The sequence below is a fragment of the Patagioenas fasciata genome, chromosome 4, assembly GCF_037038585.1.
Source record: "Patagioenas fasciata isolate bPatFas1 chromosome 4, bPatFas1.hap1, whole genome shotgun sequence".
Taxonomy (NCBI): Eukaryota; Metazoa; Chordata; class Aves; order Columbiformes; family Columbidae; genus Patagioenas; species Patagioenas fasciata.
The window spans coordinates 14,899,651-14,923,226 of NC_092523.1; the positions used below are offsets into that span (position 1 = coordinate 14,899,651).

At 39.7% G+C, this 23,576-nt stretch overlaps 1 protein-coding gene across 1 annotated transcript in view; it reads right to left on the minus strand.

Moving 5' to 3' along the window:
* Positions 1-3,003, minus strand: part of SLC2A9 (solute carrier family 2 member 9) — a 146,586-nt gene extending 143,583 nt beyond the window's left edge. The window contains exons 1-2 of the mRNA XM_071808575.1: positions 2,931-3,003; positions 2,553-2,623 (exon numbers count right to left, since the gene is read on the minus strand). The gene's annotated coding sequence lies outside the window, so the exon portion shown is untranslated. The remainder of the gene's footprint in view (positions 1-2,552; positions 2,624-2,930) is intronic.
* Positions 3,004-23,576: the final 20,573 nt, after the last annotated feature.

Sequence of the window (23,576 nt, forward strand, 5' to 3'; positions counted from 1 at the left end):
ACAGGCAAGGTGGGAAAGCGCATTCCTTCCCCCTGAAGTTTGTGTTGGTAGTACTAGGTAAGTACATAAGTTGTGGATTCAGAAATATTCACTCATTATTCATTCTTTATCATGGAAGATTAGATTTGTCTGCTCCCTAGCTTGTACAGTTTGTCAGGAGGTGACCCACAAATCAGGAAAGACCCATTTATGTTAGGCCAGGGTCCACCTTCCATTTCAGTGTTGCAATCAGAGCTACAGTTTGCTTACCTACTTATCCAGCAGTTTATTTAGCAATGTATAGGTTGAGTTCATTAGACAGACATGCCATCCAACTGACTCCTACACATTGTTAGCCTTGGCAAGGGTGTCTCAGCAATTCACAGAACAGGAGCATTATGACTGGCCCAGCAAACTGACTTGAGAGGTATCAATAAACCTGCTGTAATCTAGTTTTGGGTTTGAACTTCTATTGAACACTCAAGCATTCATTAACTGATTGCAAGTTAGGAAAAACAAAAGCTATCAGAAAGCTGTTGTGTTCACAAAAACAAAACAAAACAAAAAAGCAAAAGGACCAGTTCCAGATAAACTCAGATTTTAAGTAGCTGTGTTTGTTACGCTAAGTGACAAAAATCACCAAGGAGATGACCACATCAGAAAAGCTGAGTTATAAGACAGTTATTAAGAAAAACACCCAAACTAAAGTGTAAGACCTGGAAGAGATCAATTGTTGTTGTCCAATTGGTGTTGTTTGGGCCTGTTTGCCATGTTGTTCAGATGGGCCTCAAATTGCACCACACCACTTGTCACTTCACCCAAGGTACAATACAAGAAAACTTTATAAAGTTTATTTGCTGTATAAAAGGTTCCACTGACACAAATTCCTCCTGATGGGCGTACACGGCTTCTATGTCTGTTTCCAAAGTGCAAAATATGTTACCTCTATAGAAAGATTGTGTCAACAGTGCACTACTATGGACAGGGAAAATGTGAAAGTCAGAAAAGCAGCCTCCAGCTGACAAAATTCACTTTAATTACAAACCTGCACAGCCTCTTAGGGATGAGAAGGGACTGTTTTGGACTCTTCAGAATAAATGTCTTTCAGGTGTAGCACAGAACGGTTTGCTTTCTTTTAAAAATAGGAAGAAAGAAGCAATAAGAGAGAGAACACTGCAGCAGGGTGTGAATCACAAAGCTTTGGAAAACATGTTGTTGTAAAAATAACCTAAACAAACTCATTAAGTCTTGTTGGGCCATGGTAGACTGACACCTAATAATTTTTGCCTTTGGGAAGGCAGAATTGTCTAACTCGAGTACTTCGGTTTGCTGTGCATTGTGCTGGTAATAGGTAGGTGCTTCAGAAGATTTTTTTTTTTTATTCAACACCAGAACTTCAGTAAAAGAGGATGGATAAGTCTTACATCTCACTCCTATCCTGTAGCTTGTATGCTGCTACCTTTTTTTCCATTCAGCTATGGCTGAAATTCTCTATGGCTGAGCACTTGTGCCTCCCAAAAAAAGGAGCCATCCTTGCAGTGGAACAGACTTAAGCTGAGGACATCCCTGTGCTTCAAGCTACATGCATCTGTCACTATTTCATGGTGTGCACTTCAAAGAATGTGCTCCTATCCCTGGGACTGTATATCACATCTATACACTCACACAAAAGAAATCCACTATCAATTAATGAAAAGATTGATTCATTAGAGCATCCAATATGAAAAACACGTTTCAGGTTTCTATGTCCCCCAAATCAGGAACAATTTATGTATTAGATCCTGATAAGTGACATAATGACCTGGTTAAAATAGGTTTTCTAGAGCTCCATTAAAAACTGAAGGGATTATTATCTTCTTAGGTAGGCTTTTTTTTTTTTTTCTTTTTAAGCTAAGTCTACTCTGGTGCAAGTGAGACTGTACAAGTCAATGCTTCTTACACTGTTAATGGAAAATGTCGAACAGTCCCAATACTAAAATAACATTGCTGGAGTCAGGTGTGGCATTACTTTAATTTGGCACAGAGCATTCCTATGGTACTGAACCATTTGGCAAGAGTTAATCTCAAATACTGTAGACATCCCCAGCTTCCAGAAATATCTGTTCTCTTAAGTAATCAGTTGACAGTGTTAAAACTGTCTATCTGTCTTTGTACCTGTATCTGTAGTACCACTCCTAAAGTGTCTTTACAAGATAACAAATTATTGTATCTGGATTTCAATATTTCATTCATACAAGTCACAATCTGATCTTTTATATTGAGAAGGTGGAAATAATTTCTATTACAAAATTATTTTCTTTTTAAAATATAAATTGTGGTGAAAATTAAAGCTGTTTTTCATAGAAGTCTGTTAACCAGGAGAGGAAGACAGATTTCAGAGTTAATGACTGCTTATGTAGAAGCTGAGCACTTGACTAATACTGGGAATTATTTGTTTACAAACTTCACAAAATTGGTTTATATGAAGATAAATCTGTTCCTCCCTCCTGGAGTCAAACCCTTGAGAACAATGCCAAATATGAGAAGATGAGAAGCTGCTCCAAAGTAAAGTCCATCCTCTAGGTACTACTCACCACTTATCCAAAGTGTTCTTCACTTCCAGTGACTTCTGAGGTTCAGTGCAGTTCAGAATCAGTCCTGTTCTCTGAAACAGGGACAGTTAAAACACTGAATTAAATTCAGAGCCAGCTTTAACTCTTTTATACCTTTTCAGAAGTTATAAATATGTAACAGTAAAACCAAAGAACAGTGTGACGCTTCAGCTGGAATTCATGCAATAAATCTTTGCTGCCCAATAGAAAGCCAACTGCCTTGTATGACTCCAATACCATACAAGAGTTCTTTGTTTCAGCTGCCACACAACATGAAAAAGATTTGCTTGCAACATTTAAACCAAAAGACATTTGAAATGCAAGTGCCTAAGGCTAGGACTCACATTCATATACTCTTACCTGATTACAAGTGACCAGGTGAAGGAACACCCACAGCATTCCATGTGCTGTAAATGGCTTTTCACAGTGATGTGCTGGGCCGGTACTCGCATGTGAGACTGTGTGGCATTTGTCAGAAGTCACCCCTTTACAAGGTTTTAAAAGGCTGGGACAAACATACTGTACAGTCACAGAAACCACAGTAGTTTGTAAAAATATTTACCTTGTCTGCCATTCTGGCTCTGTGCCATGGAGAGGAACTCCATACCAGTGTTAGTTTACATGCTAAACAAAGCACAGTTAAGACAAGGGTGTAGCAGTTCTGACTTTGCTTTTTCTATCAGTTCCTTATATCCCAAAGTCAAGCAGAGATAAGAATACTCTTTAGTGTGAAAACATGCTCTCTGTTTTGGCTTTTCCCTGCTGATACATATACTGCTTTCTCTGAAAATCCATTGTATGTTAGATTAGGCTCATCAGCATTTCCTCAAATACTTCAATAGTTAATTTAGCTGGATTATCTGTAAACTTGCAGATGCTAAGGTATCCAAGGTGTGTTATGTAGGGAGGCAGCTGTACAGAGTTGGCTGAAACGGTAAATCCTGGCCAGCACTTAAGTAGCCTTGTTCTTTTAAGGAAGGTGGGATTATTGAGCATGTGGTGCTTGGTTTGTGTTTCAGGCTATGATTGTTCTGGCAGCTCCTACAGATCACTTTTGACCCAGTTACATAAACCTCAGTGAAGTTCTCAAAATAAATTACCATCAAATTTGCTTCTGCTAAACATAGGCCTCTTTCTATGGCTACAAGATGCTAATCAATGAAAACAGCACTTTAGGGGACAGGAAAGAAGTTCTCCATAAGATTCCCTAGCATATTTCATCTAAAACTGTCTTAAACTTGGCACATAATATCTTAAAATTAACAGGAAAAATGTCTTGTACTTTAGTCCTTTGTAATACAGGTGTTAGAGTGGTGATAAGGAAATAGGAGATTCTCTCCTCACTCTCTGGGGTACAAACATCCTAGATGCAAGTGACAGATGATACCTTCCAGACCTATATACATTTAATTTACATTTTACATAATCTACATTTTAACTGAATCTTCAAAATTCTTAAATTAATCCAAAGTGATTAGGTTTGTGACATCTAAAAGCAAGATGTACTACTTTTTAGTAGCCTCCATTTGTGGAAAGGATTCATTGCTCAGCATGTCCCATGATTAGCACAAGGACAGGAAAATAAGCCAAGAAAAGGCTGTAAAGCTAGCACTGTTACATTATAAAACCAGTTATATGTTATTAGGTAAGCTTTGGGAAGACAACCCTGTTCAAAAAGCATGAATTCAATTATTATTGAAGAGCAGCGCACCCTGTGCTAGAACTAATCCTTTCAGACTAAACAAAGCTACCTCTTTGATCCAAGTTTTCAGTTCAAGTTTATAAATTTGGCTGGTATCAACTTGACCAAGAATACAAAGAAACCAACTCAAGGGCAACTTACACAGTCATGACCAAGAAAAAGGACTGACAAGAATTGCTTTGTTAGATACCACACAAGAAAGAAAAGATTTTTTAAAAATTTTTATTTTTTAATTTAAACACAAACATAATGGGCAGGAGGGGGAAGAGAATCTTTACAAGCGAGCCTAAGTTGAAAGCTCACGAACGGAATATTCAGACACAAGTCTGAAATTTTAATTTCTGGTTCAAGATGAATTTTGTCAGTGTCAGGAAGTTAGAAACAGAAATGCAGGAGTACATGTGATAATTAGAGAGTACACAGTGTTCACACACAAAGAGGTATCTGGTTTCTATGAAGGTTTTCCTTCGGAAGTTCAGTTTCAAATTGATAAGCCAAACTGATCCTTCCACTTTAGTTCTAACTGCCGTGAAATGGCTAAGCTTCTTACTTGGTCAACCCCCCCAAACTGGAATTTGGTGTCTTTCATGGCTGCATGTCCTTGACAGAAATGTATTGTGTTCCTGCACTGCAAAAACCGTGGTTTTGAGAGAAAATCTGGAACACTGGCCACTTTTTTAGTAGTCTTTTCAGCTTAGAAACAAAGTTCCCAATACGTAGGCGTCAGTACAAGCAGATGTAACAAATTGGGAACAAAACCAGAACAATAATATTGAATACTTGAGAATATTTTTGGCTGATTACTACATAACAGTGCCTTGGATCAGCTACAGCAGAGTATTTCCCAGTTCTTTGGAAGAAAAAGTGGTTAATAATTACCCCTTTGTTTTGTTGGCCATTAGTGTTGTTTTAACCACTTTCTCTCATCTACACATGCAAGTCAGGTATGCCATCATTTAGGAAAAATCTTACGAGCTATGACTTCAATGTTGTCATTATGTTAGGGTTATTTCCAACATTACCTTCCATGTAGATTAAAGCTCATTAAATCTTTGCCAAGCTATTTCCAGGGAAGCCAGCCTAGCATCCACCTGCTATTTAGTAAATGTTCAATTAAATATTGACAAGTAAAAGCTTTTATGTCGTAGGGTCATGCCCTGAGTTAAGACCAGATCTGCTCCTGGGTACAGGTTCATTCCAGGTGGGAAGGAAACATGCTCAGAATAACTGTTGTTATAAAGAAGGATTATGACCCGAAATGAAGGCCTTCTAGGGTGGGAATTATGGGCTCAATCCTGAAGAAGGCAGAGTACCCAGCATCTAAAGGGTTTTTGGTTGAACATTAGTTAAAACTTTCAAAATGCCTGAGACCGATATGTTTGAGCAGCTTCTGTTGCCTTTATTAATGCTGTGAGCAAGGAAACTTCTTCTCACCAGGGTACTAAAAGCTAGACCCTTCCTCCTCTCTTCGTGTTTCAGAAAAAACTGCTTCAAGAAGGTAGATATACCCTGACAGGTGAATTCTTTACACCTTTCCCTAAAATCACACTATAGACATCAAGAACAGACAGGCAATTTCTACGGAAACAGTTTTTCCAAGCAGCAGTCCTGTTACACTTAGGAATTGTTTACTACTCCTCGTGAAATCTTCAGAGTAGAACCTGTGATCTTTCTGAAAGATCACTTAAACCTCTAACACGTCAGGCTCTAACATAAGGTCCCCCCAAGAGGAAGCTCCATGTTCTGACTCACAGTGTCATCCTTGACCATATAATTACTCCTCCTAGCCCTAGACATAATTCTTGACCTCTGTGGAGGGGGAAAATTATACAAAATGCCTTTGCATGCATAACACTCTCAGCCAGCCTCCAGCTTACTCAAAAGTTGAGTTTCAGGCCTTGAGCTCCAGCCTGCTGGGAGCAGCAAGTGCTGCTTGAGCCTGGAGTCCACACATTCCTCACAATGCTGAATGTGCCTAAAAAGGAGGCAGAGCAAGCTTGGAGTAGATATATATACTCATGTTGCTTCCTTGTGAAAGTTGGTCCTGGAAAACAAGCTAGGAAAATAAACTTTGCCAAACTTTGCCCTATCCAGCCCGCCCAGTTATTTTAAGTAGCCCAAATCTCAGCTTCACTTCAAGCTGCCAGACCCTTTTAGCTTGTCTAACTGTAGTTTTAGGTCTGATATCTCATTCTTCTTGATCTAGAGACTAAAAATAATGCAGAGATATTTGCGTAACAAATTATTCTTTCCACAGATTCATGAAACAAGCAAACAGCAGCTCACCATTTATTCTCTTGAAGGCTAAGAAAAGTTACCAAAATATTACCCTCTAAAAGTAGGGAAAGATAATGTAATATAAGAATTGGCTTTAAAGTGTCACTATATTCATTTGTGTAAGTAAAGCTTCCTATGTAAATATGGTAAAATTCAGTGTGTTGCCAACATAGGCATTTTTTTCACGCTTTGAGGAACTGGAGAATGGAAAACAACCTAGTGAGATAGATACTCCCCTGTCTCCCAACTTTAGCTGTGATTTCCAGGGGCATTTAAATGTCTTTTGTTTTAGCTTTGAAAACATTACAGAAATGTTTCGTCACACTCAGTAGGTTTCAATTACACAAACGTAAAGACGCAAAACTCCCTTACGTTTCCACAGGTTAGGAAATACTGGAAAGGCTGATAGCTGTAGTGCCTGCTTTGCATTTCAAAAGCTGTTGAGGTCAAAGTCTGTTAGTTATTACCGTTTCCAGCAGTTCTTGGTGTCAGGGCCCTGAGCACATAGCCCATCCTGGGCTCAGGGCCAGCTTAGAGGATGAGAGAAGGCACCCGGCCATGAGGAGAGCCTCTAACAGCAGGGACTCCCCTCCACCTTTGCTCAGGAGAGCATGGTAAAGGGATGTTCTGAGCCATTGTCCTCAGCCCAGGTTAAGCTGATCCAGACCTTTACCCTGACCAGAAAGCCTGTCTTTGCAGCTCGAACTCAGACCTGCATCATCACCATGGATGTGCCTGTCAACCAAACAAGGCTGTGCCCCATCCTGGATGCTGGGGTCATGGGTTTAGTGTAGTATCTTTATTTGTCAAAAGCTGAACTCTTTTGGCTGGTTAACACTATTAACAGCAAGCGGAATTGTCCATGAAAGAAAGATTGTATTTCCTTCAGTTGCAGTCAAATTGTAAAACAATTTTTCTGCAATAAACTTAATTGTCAGTCTTGGCTCATGGTGGTAATACTTCTTAACCACCTAATTATTTGTAATAGGTGGTCTAATAATTTAATTAGAAATTATTACATAAGCAGAACAGCATATTCCAGGAAGACATTAGAAATGAAATTAATTTCACCAGTCCCAAGTGAATAAGGTATCTTTGTTTATGGACTAAAAGGGCATTGACAGAAATCCGTTATTTTGCATCCAAACTTTTCCTTTGGAGAAAAGAAATAACTTGATACAGGTGAACTTATAGTGCTCCTCTTCACACAAGGTTTACTATGTTTAAAGCTCATTTCTACAAAGAGCTGAGCATGTCTCCTGCAGTGTGACTGAAGGTTGAAAATGACATTTTCAGGAATAACTGCTCAAAATTCTACATCATCTTATAAAGTAGCTCTATGGAACTTATTTCTTATGCTCTCCCTGTGGTGCTGATTGTAATGTAATGGGCAGAACACAACTTTGTGATAAATGGCAGGGGGTAAGAGTGGCCAACCCAAGGACCATTGAAGTGTTTCCCACCGCACAGTTGCAGGCACTGATTACTGATGTTGAAGAACATACCCTGAGCCTTCACAGAAGTCTAAAGCTCACAGGAAGGTACTGTGTATTTGGTGAAGGGCTCATAGTGAGACAGCTCTTCCAGAGAGAAGGAGGCCTACCCCGGAACGGCACAAGCTTCCAGACAGAAGTCTGCACAGCCTCTCAGGTAACATAAGAGCACCAAGTCATAAATCTGTATAACACCTTCTGATCGCCCCATATCCTCTGTTTGGATTGCTACTGTATAAGGCTTCTTTCCACCTTTTCCATTTCACTCATACTCAAGCATTTCCTATTGTAGCAGCCTTTAGGTCTGTTGAGTCTTAAGTATGGACTTAAGTTCAGCCCAAGCTGACCTCTGCCCTCTCTTGCTGCTCAAGGTTTGCAAGTTGAGCAAGCTACTGTAATTTAATGGTCGAAGCTAGCACATGAAAGAAACACTGATATAAGGCAAGTCATTAACAGTAAGATTGTCACTAGATTATCAGAAGTACTTAGGACATTGCACGAGACTTAAGTTTTATTGCCAATTATGCCAACAGGACGTGATACTTACTGAATTATATGCAAGTGCATGACTCATGCCACATATTTTGAAAAATCCTGGAACACCACAATGTTACTGCATTCCACTTTGCTTTTGGTTCAAGGTACATTACTTTCATGTAAAGACTTATGTTGTTAATTAATGAAACATTAACCTGAGAACATAAACAGGAATTTATAGGTAGTACACACTAAGACATCAGGAAGAATACACGAATTCACGAGCTTATCCCCCAAGTAAATATTGAAATAATTGGCAATTGCATAGCAGTCGTTTGGGTCTAGATCACTTTACCTCCCATTTATGGTTGTAATAAGTCTTTTTTTTATTTTAATGGTTTTATGTACTTCGCATAACTTGATCTGTGAAAGGTAATTCATTACTCCAGACCAGCATAGGACGCAAGAACATGCTATCTAAGCACACAAGCAAGTTATGGAAGCTTTAAAACACCATGCTAAACTGGATACTGGTCATAATGTTGAATTTAACTACTTCTGCATAAAATTAATTCAATTAAATTTTAGAGTAGTGTACAATTTGAGTATTATCTGGGGATCGTATTACTCAACCTGTCATGGAATTGTTTTGAAAAGGAGGCCAGATGTGAGAATGTTTCTGCAACACTGTACTGGGAACAGTCAAATCTAAAGCTGATTGCCAACTGTTGTAGAAAGTAACTCTGTGTTTTAAGTGTCAGATAAAACTAATCACTCATACACACATATCAATCAATGTAGCAAAAGCCTTAATACACATAAGGTAATGGACTCACAGGTAACTATTTTAATTCGGGGAGATCTTGAAACCACTGTGGAGAGTCCTATGAAGCTGTCAGTTCAGTTCACTGAGGAAGACAGAAGAAAAGTATTAAAGTCTTAATAAAAGAGTCCTTATGTTGCTACCAATCCAAACCTCAGCTAGCAGTGCATTTTGTGAGAGGAACGGTTCGTAACAGAAGACACAGAGAGGAACAGATATGATGAATGCTGCTGTATGAGACTAAGTATATTAAGGACTCCTTAGCTTAGGAAGGAGATGTGCCCTTCCCCTTGAATTGTCCTTTCCTTGTAGAACCTTTGCAAATTACAGATAGCTACACAGTTTCGCTTTAATAAAACTAGCCACTGCTCTATTTGGTCTTATAATGGCTAGTAGTAGATATTCAAGGATGCAATAAGAAACAAAGCAAGTATAGGAAAAGCCTTCCCCAATTCACCTATGCAGCTTCTGGTTATTGGTTTCTTAGGGAACTTCCTAACATTGAGTGTTTGAATCCACTTTCCATGTTCCTGTTTCATGATTCCAATTTATATATTTTCTTCTAACATCCTATGGCAATGAGTACCACAGGATCAATACATGAGGTTGTAAATTTTAGCTTATTCTCTGATGACTTTTTTGGAAGCTCTTTAATTCTTGTGAGGCTCATCAGCTATACCCTTCTTAAGCTAAGTCATGCTGGTTAATATGCACATTTGTGCATCAACTGTTTGGTTCTCTGGGCACGCTCCTGTTGTGCCACATTAAGTAATTATGTCTCACAGACTGTATCTAAATTAGTCACTAAAACAGTTTTTGTTTTCCTAAACTTTGCAAGACATCCAGTTCACACGGTCCAAGACTTCTCTGCCTCACAAGCCAGAACATGTCTTGATTTATCGCGACTGAAACAAAAACACTGTGGTTGCACCATAACCTGCCCAATGTGCCCTAGGAATCTCCACTCATCTAAAGCTGTAACAAGCAGCCTCAGCCTTAGGTTTCTCCTCTACCAATGGTGGTTTGGTGTGTTTATTTTAAAGAGGAATTGCTCTACGCAGAGAATGTGTGATTTGGTAAACTTCTTCACTTTTCCTGAGGTGCTGCAGTACTGACAGGAACTGGTGCAAGACATCACTCCGCAAAACCAAGCTGGAGCCAGACTCTCCAGGCCAAAGAGAAGCCGGGCACCACAGCCATCACTGCTTGCTGGGGAAGCCAGGAGAGGGGAGTTCTCAACAAAACGAGGCAGTACAGCCTACAGAAGCAGCCTGTTGCTAGTATAGTCCTACTGTTTAAATACCCTTTGTTAGATCAAGAGGCTGACAGTGGGAAGCAAAGAGCAGAGAAGTCAATCCTATCCTGAGGAAGACTAAACTACCATCAGACTATTCCAAGTTGTTAGTTTGGCTTCAGGGCAGTAGTTAATTCATGTATTTTTTCCTTCATTTTCTCCATACTCTCAAACTTCCTACAATAAATTTCCCTGTTCAGTTGTTTACTTCCATTTCAGAATATGTTTTAAGTTCTCTCCTCTTCACTCCCATGTTATTTGATCATTGCTAGCACTGTTTCTACCTCAGTTGTGGGACAGCAGATTTTGTGTCTCTGGGGAAAAGGAGTCTGACAGCTCCTGACCCTCTACACCTAAAGATCTAGAACAAGAAATATTGTTATTACGTAAATATCTAGAGATTCTTGTGCTTGCCTTTTTCTTGTGGCTAGGAATACAACCCATCAGAATGCTAAATATCAAAGTGTCTGTCATACCTGCTCCCCTTTCCTCCCCAGCCCAACCCCTCTGCAAGAGGCCTGCGTGCACATCAGGCTGTCAGAGTGTTTTTTGTTCATGGACATTGCACAACAGAAGGTCGTGCACATCAGATGTGTAGGGTGTGCTCCTGAACCCCAGAAACTGCTGCAATCCCATTACTCTCAAGTCTCACTATGGAGAGATGCAGGGAAAACACGCCTATTAGCAAACTCATTAACTTTTTTCCTTTCATTTATTTCATAAAATAGAGTGAATTCTCTATTAGTGAGACTAGGTCTGGTCTACAAATAAGGGCTCGGCCAGGCAGGTAACTGTAGCAGCAGAAACAGATGTCTTATAGGAAATTCTGAGGGCTTTTAGCAATATATACTGTAAAATACTTCTATGCACATTGTCTCTTCTACTGATAATTGTCTCTTCTCTCCCTGATAATTAAATTCTGAACGTAAAACTCAGAAGTCTGATATACAAGATTAAGAGGTCTGCTCAACAGATGGTTAAGTCTGAAACTGCTCATTGATTTTCCATAACATATCATGTGTCAATTATTAAGATGAAAACAGCTTAGTAATCCTGTACCTGAAAGAATCTTTTGTGTGATGTTTAAGCTTCAGAGTAATTGGTGTGAAAAGCATCACATGGCCTTCTGAAGAGCCACTGAGAACAAGTATCCACCCTGCAGTTTAATAACTAATTGTCAACAAATAGTATATTAATAGAACCAAATACTCTTTATCAGCTGCACCAGAACAAGCTGATAATCTGCAAACAAACATGATAATAATGCCACTGCAGTTATTTCAACTTTGTACTCAAGATCTTAACTGACGTAGAGAGAAGATCCATCAAGATGTTAATTGATGCAGAGAGAAGAGACATTAAGATCCTGACATAGAGAAAAGAGATATCACAGAGGAGGGGAACACCATTAATTTGTCTAAACTGAAATTCATGATGTTTCACTGGTTAGTACAGACTTTGCTGTCCCCCCTTCTTCCCTAACAGGGAACAGATTCATTAGGGTGCAAAAGCATAACCCAAGGAAAGAGGAACAGTAAAAAACTAACTTGTGTAATTACTGCTGCAAAAGGGGCATGTACCTTCTACCCAGCATGTAAAAACCAGCTATCTAATGCGCCAGAAAAAAAGAAACTTTTAATGTGGCCACTGTTACTTCTGTATGAATTCTTACTGTCTCAGAGGAAGCAGAATGATGACATACTCTACAGAGATTACCTCTCTCTACAGCACCTGCCATCATAACTGCATTGGGTGGGCACATAAGCCCACAATATAGACATGTGCTGTTTTCCTGGAATACTCTGAATATGTAACTCCTTGAAACAGTTCTATGCTGGTGCCAACTCTAGTTTGATACCCTCTCAACAATCCTCAAGGCAGCAAGGTAGCATAAATGCTATATTCTGCAGACCTGAAAGAATTTGTATTTCTCTCAAAACAGAAATTTGGAAAATTTCCTCCATTCTGTCTCCTGTGGCTTTTTTTTTTTTTTTTTCAAAAAAAAAAAAAAAAAAAACAAACAAACCCACACCAAACAAACAAAACCAGCCACAACCCTATGATTTCCCATTCTGCTTCTCACAGAATTTGCTCAAGGCACAAAACTCATTCCTGAAGCTCCTTAAGCTGCTGTCCCAGTCTTGCTTTTCCTCGTATTTCTGCAAGACCAGACCATGGTGTTATCCAAGGCTGAGTTCTGCCCCATGGCCCAAACATCCTCATGGCTTGGTTTTTCACTTAATCGTTTTGATTAATATTTCTTTCCCTCTAGGTGCAAAGCACTACCACAGCATCCTGCTGTCTGCAATTATCCCAGCCTCAATTTTGCCTGAAACCCTAGCTTTAACTCTTCATATCCTTTTTCTGTGTTTAAGTAATCTAGACCTAATTCCAGTTGGAATGAATACATTATGTGCTGCTCCTTATCTGTTTCTAGGGACGTTGCTTTATGCTGATATTTTACCCCCAAGTCCACAAGAGTAGATATCAATGCCAAAGATTGTTTACCACACCAGACCCTATGCCATTCATACCTCATTAAGCGACCTCTGCCCTGACCTACATCTATTGATTAAAGCCTGTTATCCTTCGTGGGATAGGATATACCAAGGACAAGATAATCTCTCAAATCAGAGGTTAGGTTGCAGCATATTTACATGCACATCTTTGCTGTGACTCATGCCCATACACATAGTTCCACCGAAGCCACAGCCCTCTCTGGCCAAATCAAGACTTGTTAGTGTTATGCAAGTCTCTGACTGACCGCAGATTTGAGACAGCAGATTATATATGAAGTTTTTCCTCAGATTTATGCTTCTCTGTTGTGGTGGGCTGTATGTGAAAACAAATACGGAGAAGAGTCCAACTGCATTTGGACACTGACCATATGAACCTGTCCTAATTCAGCCCCCTCTAACCTGAAGTGATCTTATCTACTGAAATGAATTGTTGTTCTCTCCAGGTTGCTTGGAGATCAAAGCAAGGGGACTTGCAGATATGAGTAGGGAAAGGGATAATGTGACAGCTTCAAATAATTGCAGAGATTGAGAACAAGAACTCACGACTTTTGATCATGTTCTGGTTAACTTTTTTCCAAACCCCAGGGTGGGAGGAATCTGGCTGTGACTTTCTTTTAAGCTGCCCTCTTCTCTACAACATGTTCTTTCATGTTTGCAGGAGCTGCCTTGAAATACTGACAGCTCGGCAGACAAAACATCTTTTTTTTAACTATAGTTGCTCCTCCACAAAGTTACTGTTAGATGTTTTTGCATGAAATGGAACTACTCCGTTGCTGTAGCAGTGTAGGACGAATCCAAACCCTTTGCTCAAGTGTGAGAGTTAATACCACTCTCTTCAAAGCGTTCTGGCAATACACATTCTGTGTTATGATCTCATTCTATCTGCTTCACTTGCTCAAGAGCTTCAATAGTTATTTTTTAATCCTTTTGCAAAACAGTTTGGAATCTAAAAAATTTGTACTGAAATAGCTTCCTATTATAGAAACTGAGGGGTTTTTTTCAGCTGGAAATCCAGATATCTTTCAATATTACCTATTTCAAATTTAAATTAAAAATCTATAGTTACTGTATGACCACAAAACCCCTTGCCAATTTGTTCTATCAGTTTATTACTGCTTCTTGGTTTACGATAATAAACATTTCTTTCCCAAACTTTGTGGCGCAACTCAAAATCCTTCTGCAATTATAGCATGCTGATTTGACAACTCCCTAGTTAAACAAGCCTATACTATTTTTCCTCCAACTGTCTGATGTTTGTTCGTAAAATTTCTTCCTGGTAAGTGTCTAAGATGAGTCAAAAGCTTAATTACCCACTTCGTATAACACCTGGGTTAGGAATGAGGAACAACTTCTGGCTGCTAAGACAAAGTTATCCTTGATAAGACTCTTCTGCTTCAGTGCGCTGGGGAAGAAAAAGAAAACCCCTTGCTCCATTACTTGTCCATTTTCTTCTTTCTTACTCATGGACTGGTTTTGTCTGACTTGAAAGGCAGAAGTAGAGGTAAACTCTTTTCAAGCACTTTGGGTTATAGCCTAGCACCAGAAATAAGGAGTTCATTTCTATTTCTTATCTGCTGCTGTTTTGACTACAGAGGAGGAATGAAGATTAATCTTCAGCGATTTGCCGTACATTTTTAGAACCTATAATTTCACGTTTTGTACTGTAACATGAGACCACTCCATACTTCAGCACAGTGCTAATTGAAAGGTTTTGTTTCTGAAAAACACCAAAACAAACAAACAAACAAAAAGCACCAAAAACCAAAACCCACAGAGGTTACCAGAACTGAGAAGTGGATTTTTTCTATCCTTTGATTTTCTCCCTATAGCCACCTTCTTCCTCCTCTTCTCCCCTTGCCCTCTCATGAGCTGTGGCTGAACAACATTTTCAGGCTGAGGACCAAAAGTGTTCCACAGTGTGAGGAGGAAAGGAAGCGGTAGAATGGTGAACATTAAGTTGACAAGATGAGAACAGGAGCTCATAGGGAGAGAGCCAATGTTGTCTGGACCAGGAGCCTGGCAGGTGTTAGGTCCTGTTCCTTAAGGAGCAAACAGGGCTGCCTGCAGACACGAACATCAGCTGCCTCTCCTGCTCCCTGCCAGTGGTACCGAGCGAGTCAGGTCAGCCATTGCAGACATCTGAGACTAATGGAATCATTTAGATTTTATACACATTGTGACTCATCCTCTTATATTACACTTAATACATTCACTATGATTGTCTACCAATACAAGAGAGAAGTGCTTACTGCCAAACTACAGCTCTCAGCCAGACCAACTTCCAGCTTTGCTGCCTTACAGCTTTGAAATCTATCACTTAGTGCAAGTGGACTTTTTTCGCTCTTCCAAATAAATTATTTTGGAGATTGAGCAGTTATGTGGCACTCCAAAACATGGGCATCAACTGATGAGATGATTTCTGAACAAATACATAGAAATAAGGTTCAAAATAAGCCAGTAAGCAAGCCTGCAGACTCCTCTGGATTTGTCAGTTATTGCCTCCTGCCTCTGAGGACAGATGCCCCGAAAAGCACCTGCAGGAGGAAGGTATTTTATAGGCCTTGGATATTGTTCCTCTTAAAAATCTTGAAGTGAAAGTTAACTCCAAAGCAATTAACACCGAAGGTTATTAAAAAGAGATGGGTTTGTTTTTCTGACATACTTGACAGACTACAAGCAGCCTGGTCTTTTCTTGCCTTTCACACTGTGTGTGTTTAAGCAAAGGGAACTTTCTGTGGTTTGCTTTCTTCTTTCTTAGGACTCAAAAAGATAATGGAGAAAGAGATACAAGATCAGAACCTCAACTTAAACCTACAGTACTTTACAGGATTTTTTGGGAGAACAGCTTAAATCTTTCCTTCATGAATTGCTTCACCATAAATAACATATGTAAAACAGAATCAGGACCGTTGACTAAGCAATGTCTTTAGTAAGAAGGAAATGGTGCAAGGATTTCCCCACCCCATTTTCCTGCTTCCCACTTAAGAAAATATCCTTCACAGTTATAAAAATGTATTTAGACATAAACCAGATGCCATAAGATCAAATGGAGAAATTCCCATTAACTTACATAAATATTTGATCAGCCCTCTTCAATACAAACAAGCAAGGATACAAGAGCCTCTATCTATCTGTTGCAAGTTTCTACATACATTACTACACTTTAAGAAAGCAGCATATTTCCCCCCCTTTTTCTCCCCTGCAATATTACTGTTGTAAGATAATTTCCTCATGTATTGGTTAGAACACTTATGCTAGACCCCAAGTTTACAACTCAGAATTTGTGTCAAGGAGCTGAAGCTTCCCATTTTTATTTTTAAATAAGCATTTTACTGTGCTTGAAGACAGAAGCAATTTGCAATAAAGCCACTTGCCAAGTTAGCATATGATCAATCTGTACTTACATCAATTAAAGAAAGCATTAGAGAATTTGTTGCCTCCTAGGAACACCATGGTTACAGAGTAGTGCCTTCAGAAGATAAAAGCTGTTGCATTACATGCACAGACTCCTCTCAGAATCAGAAGCTTTCCCTTAAAAAACACACCTTTTGTGAATCAGTGAACAGATGAGTGACTGCTGGGGATCCTTGGCTGTGCTGGCACTCCAGAGAAATTGGAAACTGAAGAGCCTCTTCCTTCCCTCCCAGCCAGCAGAAAGGGCTCCAGACAGCATTAGGAAAGACAACCAAGCCCTGTGTTTTCAGGCAATGCAGGGCTGGTGGAGGGGGAGGTGTGCCTGCCCTCCCAACCAGACAGAAACTGCTGTGGTCTCACTCTGTCCCTCTTCAGTACACTAACCAAATACATTCTAAAATCTACCTCTGCCGAGAAAACTCGCATGTCCTGAACATTCATTGCCTGCATTGGGATGAGAGGTACTTAGCCTTAGGTTTCTCAGGAGGGAAGAAGCTGAATGGTGTGTAAGGAACAAAGTCAGCTGGCAGGTGAAGAAATGCACAGCAACTAAGCTTATCTGTTGACTTAATATTAAGCAATTAAGTGCAATAGAATAAAGACAAAAGAGCAAAGATCAGTGTAACAGGTCTTTGGACAAGGCATGCATTTATTTTCTTTATTTTGTTAGTTTTCTTGTCAGTCAATCTGTTTTACTGCAACAAAAGCCTTTAAAGGACAATAACACCTATCTTAGGTCTTTGGGCTGAGAAAAAAGAAAAGGTTCCCTATGTTAGGCATTAAAACACAAATACAGAATTAGTATTAATGGAAATATCCAGGTCTCTGCTTGCTGTTTTTTGTCTGATCTTACCTTACAGGGAGTTCTGAGGAACACACAAGCCGAGTATTTAAAGAATAGGCACACCTCAGAAACCCTGCATTTCATAACTTCAGTCACATGGATGCTAATAAATTAACTGAATTTGAAGTTGGCTCTGGAATCTAGTTGGTTCTTCCAGAATTATTTTCAAATCAGTATCTTTCCCTTCCTGAACTTTACTGGAACTCAGCCTTGGGCTCACAACTATCACAGAGATTAGCAACTTCCACAGACTCAGCACTATTCAGCCAAAGTGACCACATGCTGCTTGAATAGGCACTGACAGAGAACAAACTGTTGTATTTATGTTAGTCCCTCACTTAAGGGTCTAACTGTCCCTCCTCTAACATCTGCCAGATCTTCTGGCTTGGATCCAGGAGACTGTATTAGCCATGCCAGTAACACTTATTGGTGATAAACCCTTTATCCCAAAGAGCCATTATCACTGATATTAAATATTTACACAGTAGTGACTAGAAGACCCTGGGTTAACCTTCTGCTTCACTATGCAGTAGAAAGTTTCTCGGGAATTAACAGCACTTTGGATTAAGAAAATAAGATGAAAACAACAAACAAAAGAAAGGACAAGTTAGTCATGCAAGACACTTGCATCTCATCCTGCTGGAAACTCCTGACCACCACAGAACAGGATTATTCTGAAACTTTGGTGAGGTTTTTCAGGAAGTACTGAACAGTTTCCAAGACTAAGGCTGAGCCATGAAGAGTTTGCTGAGTTTGTGTCTCAGGACTGTGCAAAGACTTTAAAAAAACCCCACATATGCTGTGGACAGCAAGTCAGAGTGTGCTGCTGAGTTTGTCTCTTATAATCATAGAATGAATGGTTGGGGTGGGAAGGGACCCCTGGAGATCATCTAGTCCAGCCCACCTGCTAAAGCAGGTACACCAGAGCAGATCACACAGGAATGTGTCCAGGCGGGGTCTGGAATGTCTCCAGAGAAGGAGACTCCACAACCCCTCTGGGCAGCCTGTTCCAGTGCTCTGGCACCCTCAAGGTAAAGAAGTTTCTCCTCATATTCAGGTGGAACCTCTTATGCTTCATTCTGTGCCTGTTGCCCCTCATCCTGTAATTGGGCACCACTGAAAGGAGTCTGGTCCCATCCTCTTGACATCCACCCTCGAGATACTTATAAACATCAATGAGTTCCCCTCTCAGCTTCTCTTTCCCAGGCTGAACAGACCCAACTCTCTCAGTCTCTCCTCATAAGAAAGGTGCTCTAGGCCCCTAATCATCTTCGTAGCCAGAAACCTGCTGTGAGAACAATGCCAGCAGCCATTCTTTGTGAGAACACCCACTCTGTTTTTCTCTTGAAAACCCAGGGCACTTATGATTCCAGTAATGCCACTACCACCACCCATAACAGCCTAGGAAGTGGGAAACTTGGCTGTAGTCTCCTCCACAGCATAACAAAATTTGTCCCTGTTCCTCTAGCTCCTGCATAGGCTCAGACTATTAGAGACTTGGAAAGGTGATGCTCCAACCCATCCTGATGAAGAGGCACACAGTGTGTGGCAAGGAAGATGAGGTTCACTAAGGGGAAAAAAACATAGCCAAGGGAAAACTCGAGACTGGAGCATAAGTGTGTATGGCACTCCAGTACAGAGCCAGGTTCACAACCCAGGAGACACTCTTACCAAACAGGCACAAGTAGTACTGTCGTTGGTATGATATTTTGCAGTTACGCAGTCCTAATCCCTTCAGCTGCTCAGGAACAGCCAACAGCCTGTGACTTGGGTGAGCAAGCCTTTGAAAGTCACTGGAATGAAGAGGGAATCAAAGCTGCTCCTCCAACTATATGTTTATGGATGCCTCTTTCTGTCAGGTCTGGTGCTAGCTGCTGCATCAGGGCATGCAGTAAGTGCCCCTGCTCGGAGAGCTTCTCAGCATGCTCAGAGGAGGCTCCTGGTTGAGACCATTTATCTCACTTTAGCCCAAACTGAGCACTAGGGCTACTGCAGAAGCAGCAGATGCCTAAATAGAGTTACCTACTCTGCTTAGGGCTATCAGCTTCACACAACTGTGTTTAAAAAGAAAGTTGGCTGGGCTTTTGTAAGGTCAGATTTGAATGTTCCAACTCCATCTAAATCCTGTGTTGAACTAAACCTAATAGGCCAAATAAACCCCCATATAATCCTGTTAATCTGCAGTCACTAACTGATCATCATTCAAGCCTGGAGCTCGATTTACAGGAGATTAGAATGGAGATGATCCAAGATGGCTTAGAGACAAGAACCAGTGTGAGGCACAGCAGCCCGGAGCAGCCCGGAGCTGCACACTGGGAAGGGAACAGCACAGAACCAGAACTCAAGACATGCTGGGCTGAGGGGTTGTACCAGCTCCCCATGCCACTGTGGGAGTCTCAGCACTGCACTCCTATAGTCACTGTAGAAGGAGCTTCGGATGGGGAAAAACAGACTCTGTACAGACCAGAATAAAACCGGTCTTCAGGAGTTTTCCTGTGAGCTCAGATACAGTAACAAGACAAGATGCTGAAAATGTTGAACTATCAAAAGCTGTTAACCCCACATCGGTCAAGTTAAACTGAGCTTAGGTACATCGTGGAAGGACACGGGCCATAGCTGAAAACAATATACAAGTAGTCAACTCAGTGATTAATCTCTGATCTCAACAGACAGCATGATAGCGTCTCGTGTACCAGAATGGCTTCTCTGAGGAGCTGCATGAGAATTCAATCCAGAGACAAAAACTTTGACAAAATAATGGAAAAAACCTGTTCAAATAATGGAAGAAATTTCATGCATTTCAGTATTCCCTCAAGTTCAGCCATATTTCCTTGTTTTCCACAGAGAATCTTTTTCTATATGCATCTAACCTTATGCTGAACCAGAACAAGCCATGTTTAATCTTGGAGCACAGAACAAGCAGTACAATTTACAGAACTACATGGATCAATTCATATAAGGCTTTGTGTGAGCACAGTACCAGGAAAACAAACACAATACACAAAAACTCCCAAATCCTGTCTATATTTAGAAAGTAATTCTTCACACATACAAATACATAGAAATCCTAAAAGTAAAAACTCAGACTTGGTTTCAGTGTATAATATTTGTGTTTTAAACTATTGAATACCTGGCCTTTACAATTAACTCTTTTAGTAAGTTAACTATGCAGAAATATTTTCTTGAATTTATAAAAAACACAAGCTATGTTTATTATTTCATAGCACAACGTTTATGTAGCAGGTATTTCTGCTCCATTCTACTAACATTTGCATTGATTGTCACTTAATTCTACTTCTTAGAAAGATTATATGCATCTAAAAAAAAGAGTTTAGTCTTGCATGAGAACTTACTGTTCTAACACCCCTCTCTGATCCTACGAAGTACATGTGAGAGGTGGCATTACTAGACTAGATTATGCTAATAAATATGCTCCATTATGAATAATGTGATGAACTAAGACTTTGGTGGAATAAAAGTATGCTTTTGGGATTTTCTGATAAATGCTAAGTTTTATTAAAGAATAAATTGTGGTTAATTGTGTGCCTCAAAGGATGGGACTTCTGGGGTTCTTATTGCTAATGCAAACAACCACAGTTTCAGTTATTTAGTAGCAACTAGAAAGTTATTCAAAGAAAAAGACCTTTCGTGGAAGTTATGTAAATGCTGTAGGCAGGTCGGGAATGTAAATAGTTCATAGTTTTAAGATCTGTTATAAATTAATTTTTTTTATAAAGTTACTTAGAAATGTTTCATTTTTGACCTAGAATCCATATCCCATGTAACTGAAACAGAATAACAGATACGAGATCTACAAATGGAAGAAAAAAATGGAATCTGATGTGTGCCAAGACAATTGTAGTAGATATGTTTAAAAAATATGTGCACATTCTGTAAATTAAACCCTTGCCTGATGTACAAGACAAAAAAATATGTGGAAATATAAATTATCATAAGAAGACAGTATCAGTCAGCACGTAAGGAGTCTGGTTATATATGCTTTAAACAGAACAGAACCTATACCACCATGCTATACTTATATACAGTTGAAATGGGCACAAAATAAACCCACATCTCGCCCTCCACATACACACTCTTCTCTTAACATGCCAGCTCAGCATGCCCCAATCCAACATCCCTGCTTGTAAGGAACTACATAAATATATGGGGAAAAAACCCACCCATTTTACTAGATATAGTCTTTTACTTACTATGTCCTTAATTCAGACTGAAATTCATTCTCTCACACATTCTTCCAACAAGCCTTCAGTTTTTCCTCTTCAGCACTGCCAACCCTTTTTATACTGCTTGTCGTGGGAGTGTGAGTCCATCCTTCATTCAGATAAACTAACTAATTAGGCAAAGCAGTTCATCTGCATTCCCTTTGCTCAGGTGTTCCTGGAAGGGGAGGAACTCTTAACTCCACTTTGAGAGGAAGTTTCATATGTAGTAACTGTTGAAAAAAACGGACCAATTTCCTTGAGCATTTTTCTATGGAGATTACTCTTGAAAGAAAAAAATTAAAATATAACATGAATTATATTCTATTTAAAGCAAGATCAACAGATAAATTTGCTGTTCAGTCAGTATTTTCAAAAGTTATCTGATTTCAAGCAAAGCAAATTAGGCAAAAGTAAACATTAAAAAAATGGTTGATGATTTCTGTAGAAACAGGATAAATTAATCTTGAATTCTTTCATAATTTTTACTTCTTATATTTAATCATTAGTCTCTGGTGGGGATTCAACTACCCTGAGATACAAATACACATCTTTAAACTGACACAACCTAGAGAAATTCATAAAGTAGGTTCTCAAAGAGAAATAATAGCTCTGAGATATTTTCAGTAATTTGTTAGTTTAATTCTTTAATATTCTAAGATATATCTATATGAGTAAGCAATGGTCTTAAAATGTGATTACAGCGGGAAGACTAATGGCACCCTAGGCTGTAAGTCAAGAAAAGTGATAATGGATGATGACTTGGCATTTGCGATGCTGCCTCTGCAATACCCTGTCCAGCCCTGGGTCCCCGAGGACAGGAGAGACGTGCGGATGGGTGGGAGATCAGCTGAGGGCTACAAAGCTGCTCAGGGATTTGGAGCATCCAGCACAGAAGCAGAGGCTGAGTGAGCTCCAGGCTCGTTCAGTCTGGAGAACAGGAGGCTTAGGGGTGAATTTAATTGCTGTTTTCCACAACCTGAGGCAGGGGGAGCTGAGGGAGGACATAGCCAAACTATTCTCAGAGGCAATGATCACCAGGTGCAGAAAGGGAAATTTTGGTTGTATATACAAAAAGATGATGTTCACAATTGTTGATGAAGCACTGGAAGAGGTACCCAGAGAACTGCTGCCTTCTGAGCAGCCTGATTTAGCGTTGAAGGTAGCCCCACACCGCTAGTTCAGGATGCTGGCCTAGGTGAAGTCCAGAGGTCCCTTCCAACCTAATTATTTCATGACTGTATGACAAAAGGAAAAATAATAGACATAGCTTTTTGACAACATGAATTATACAAATTCCCTTAAGGAAACAAGTTATATTCCACTAAACTTTAAACTACTGGACTTTTAACTAATACCAAAAAAAAAAAAAAAGCTCATTGTAATAAGTATTTCTCATGTTTACAGGAAATGGTTAATTTGTTGTCTGTCCCCAGATTTCATTCTTCCCCAAAATATTCCCCCATTATACTTTGGTTTTTTGTTTCTGTTATACATGACATGCCTAAAATAAGTGGTCTGCCAGTCATGTTTTCTTTACACCTTGAAGTTTGCCAAGGGCAAGTGAAAATTTGAGAACTCTTTTTAGCAGCTCCATAACCATGGGCAAGTTAGTAGTCTGAGACGTTAGTTCCAGGAAATTCACAAAATCATTCTAGAATAAATTGCTAGGTTTAAAATAGAAATCTCTTTAAAACATGGGAGCTGAAGAATCAGAATCTATATCCCCAGTTAGTACTTATATTACTTTGTACATCTTTTACTTATTTAAAAGACAGAAATATCTGTTCATCAGGCAAACCTCAAAAATGTAGTTCCCTGTCAATAGACTTCGCCTCAATTAGGTTTCGGCAAAAGAGGGTTGAAGAGTAAACAGCTCATATAGATTTTACTGTGCTTGAGGTCTCTGTGCCAAATTATAAATGCGACATGGATTCCATGAC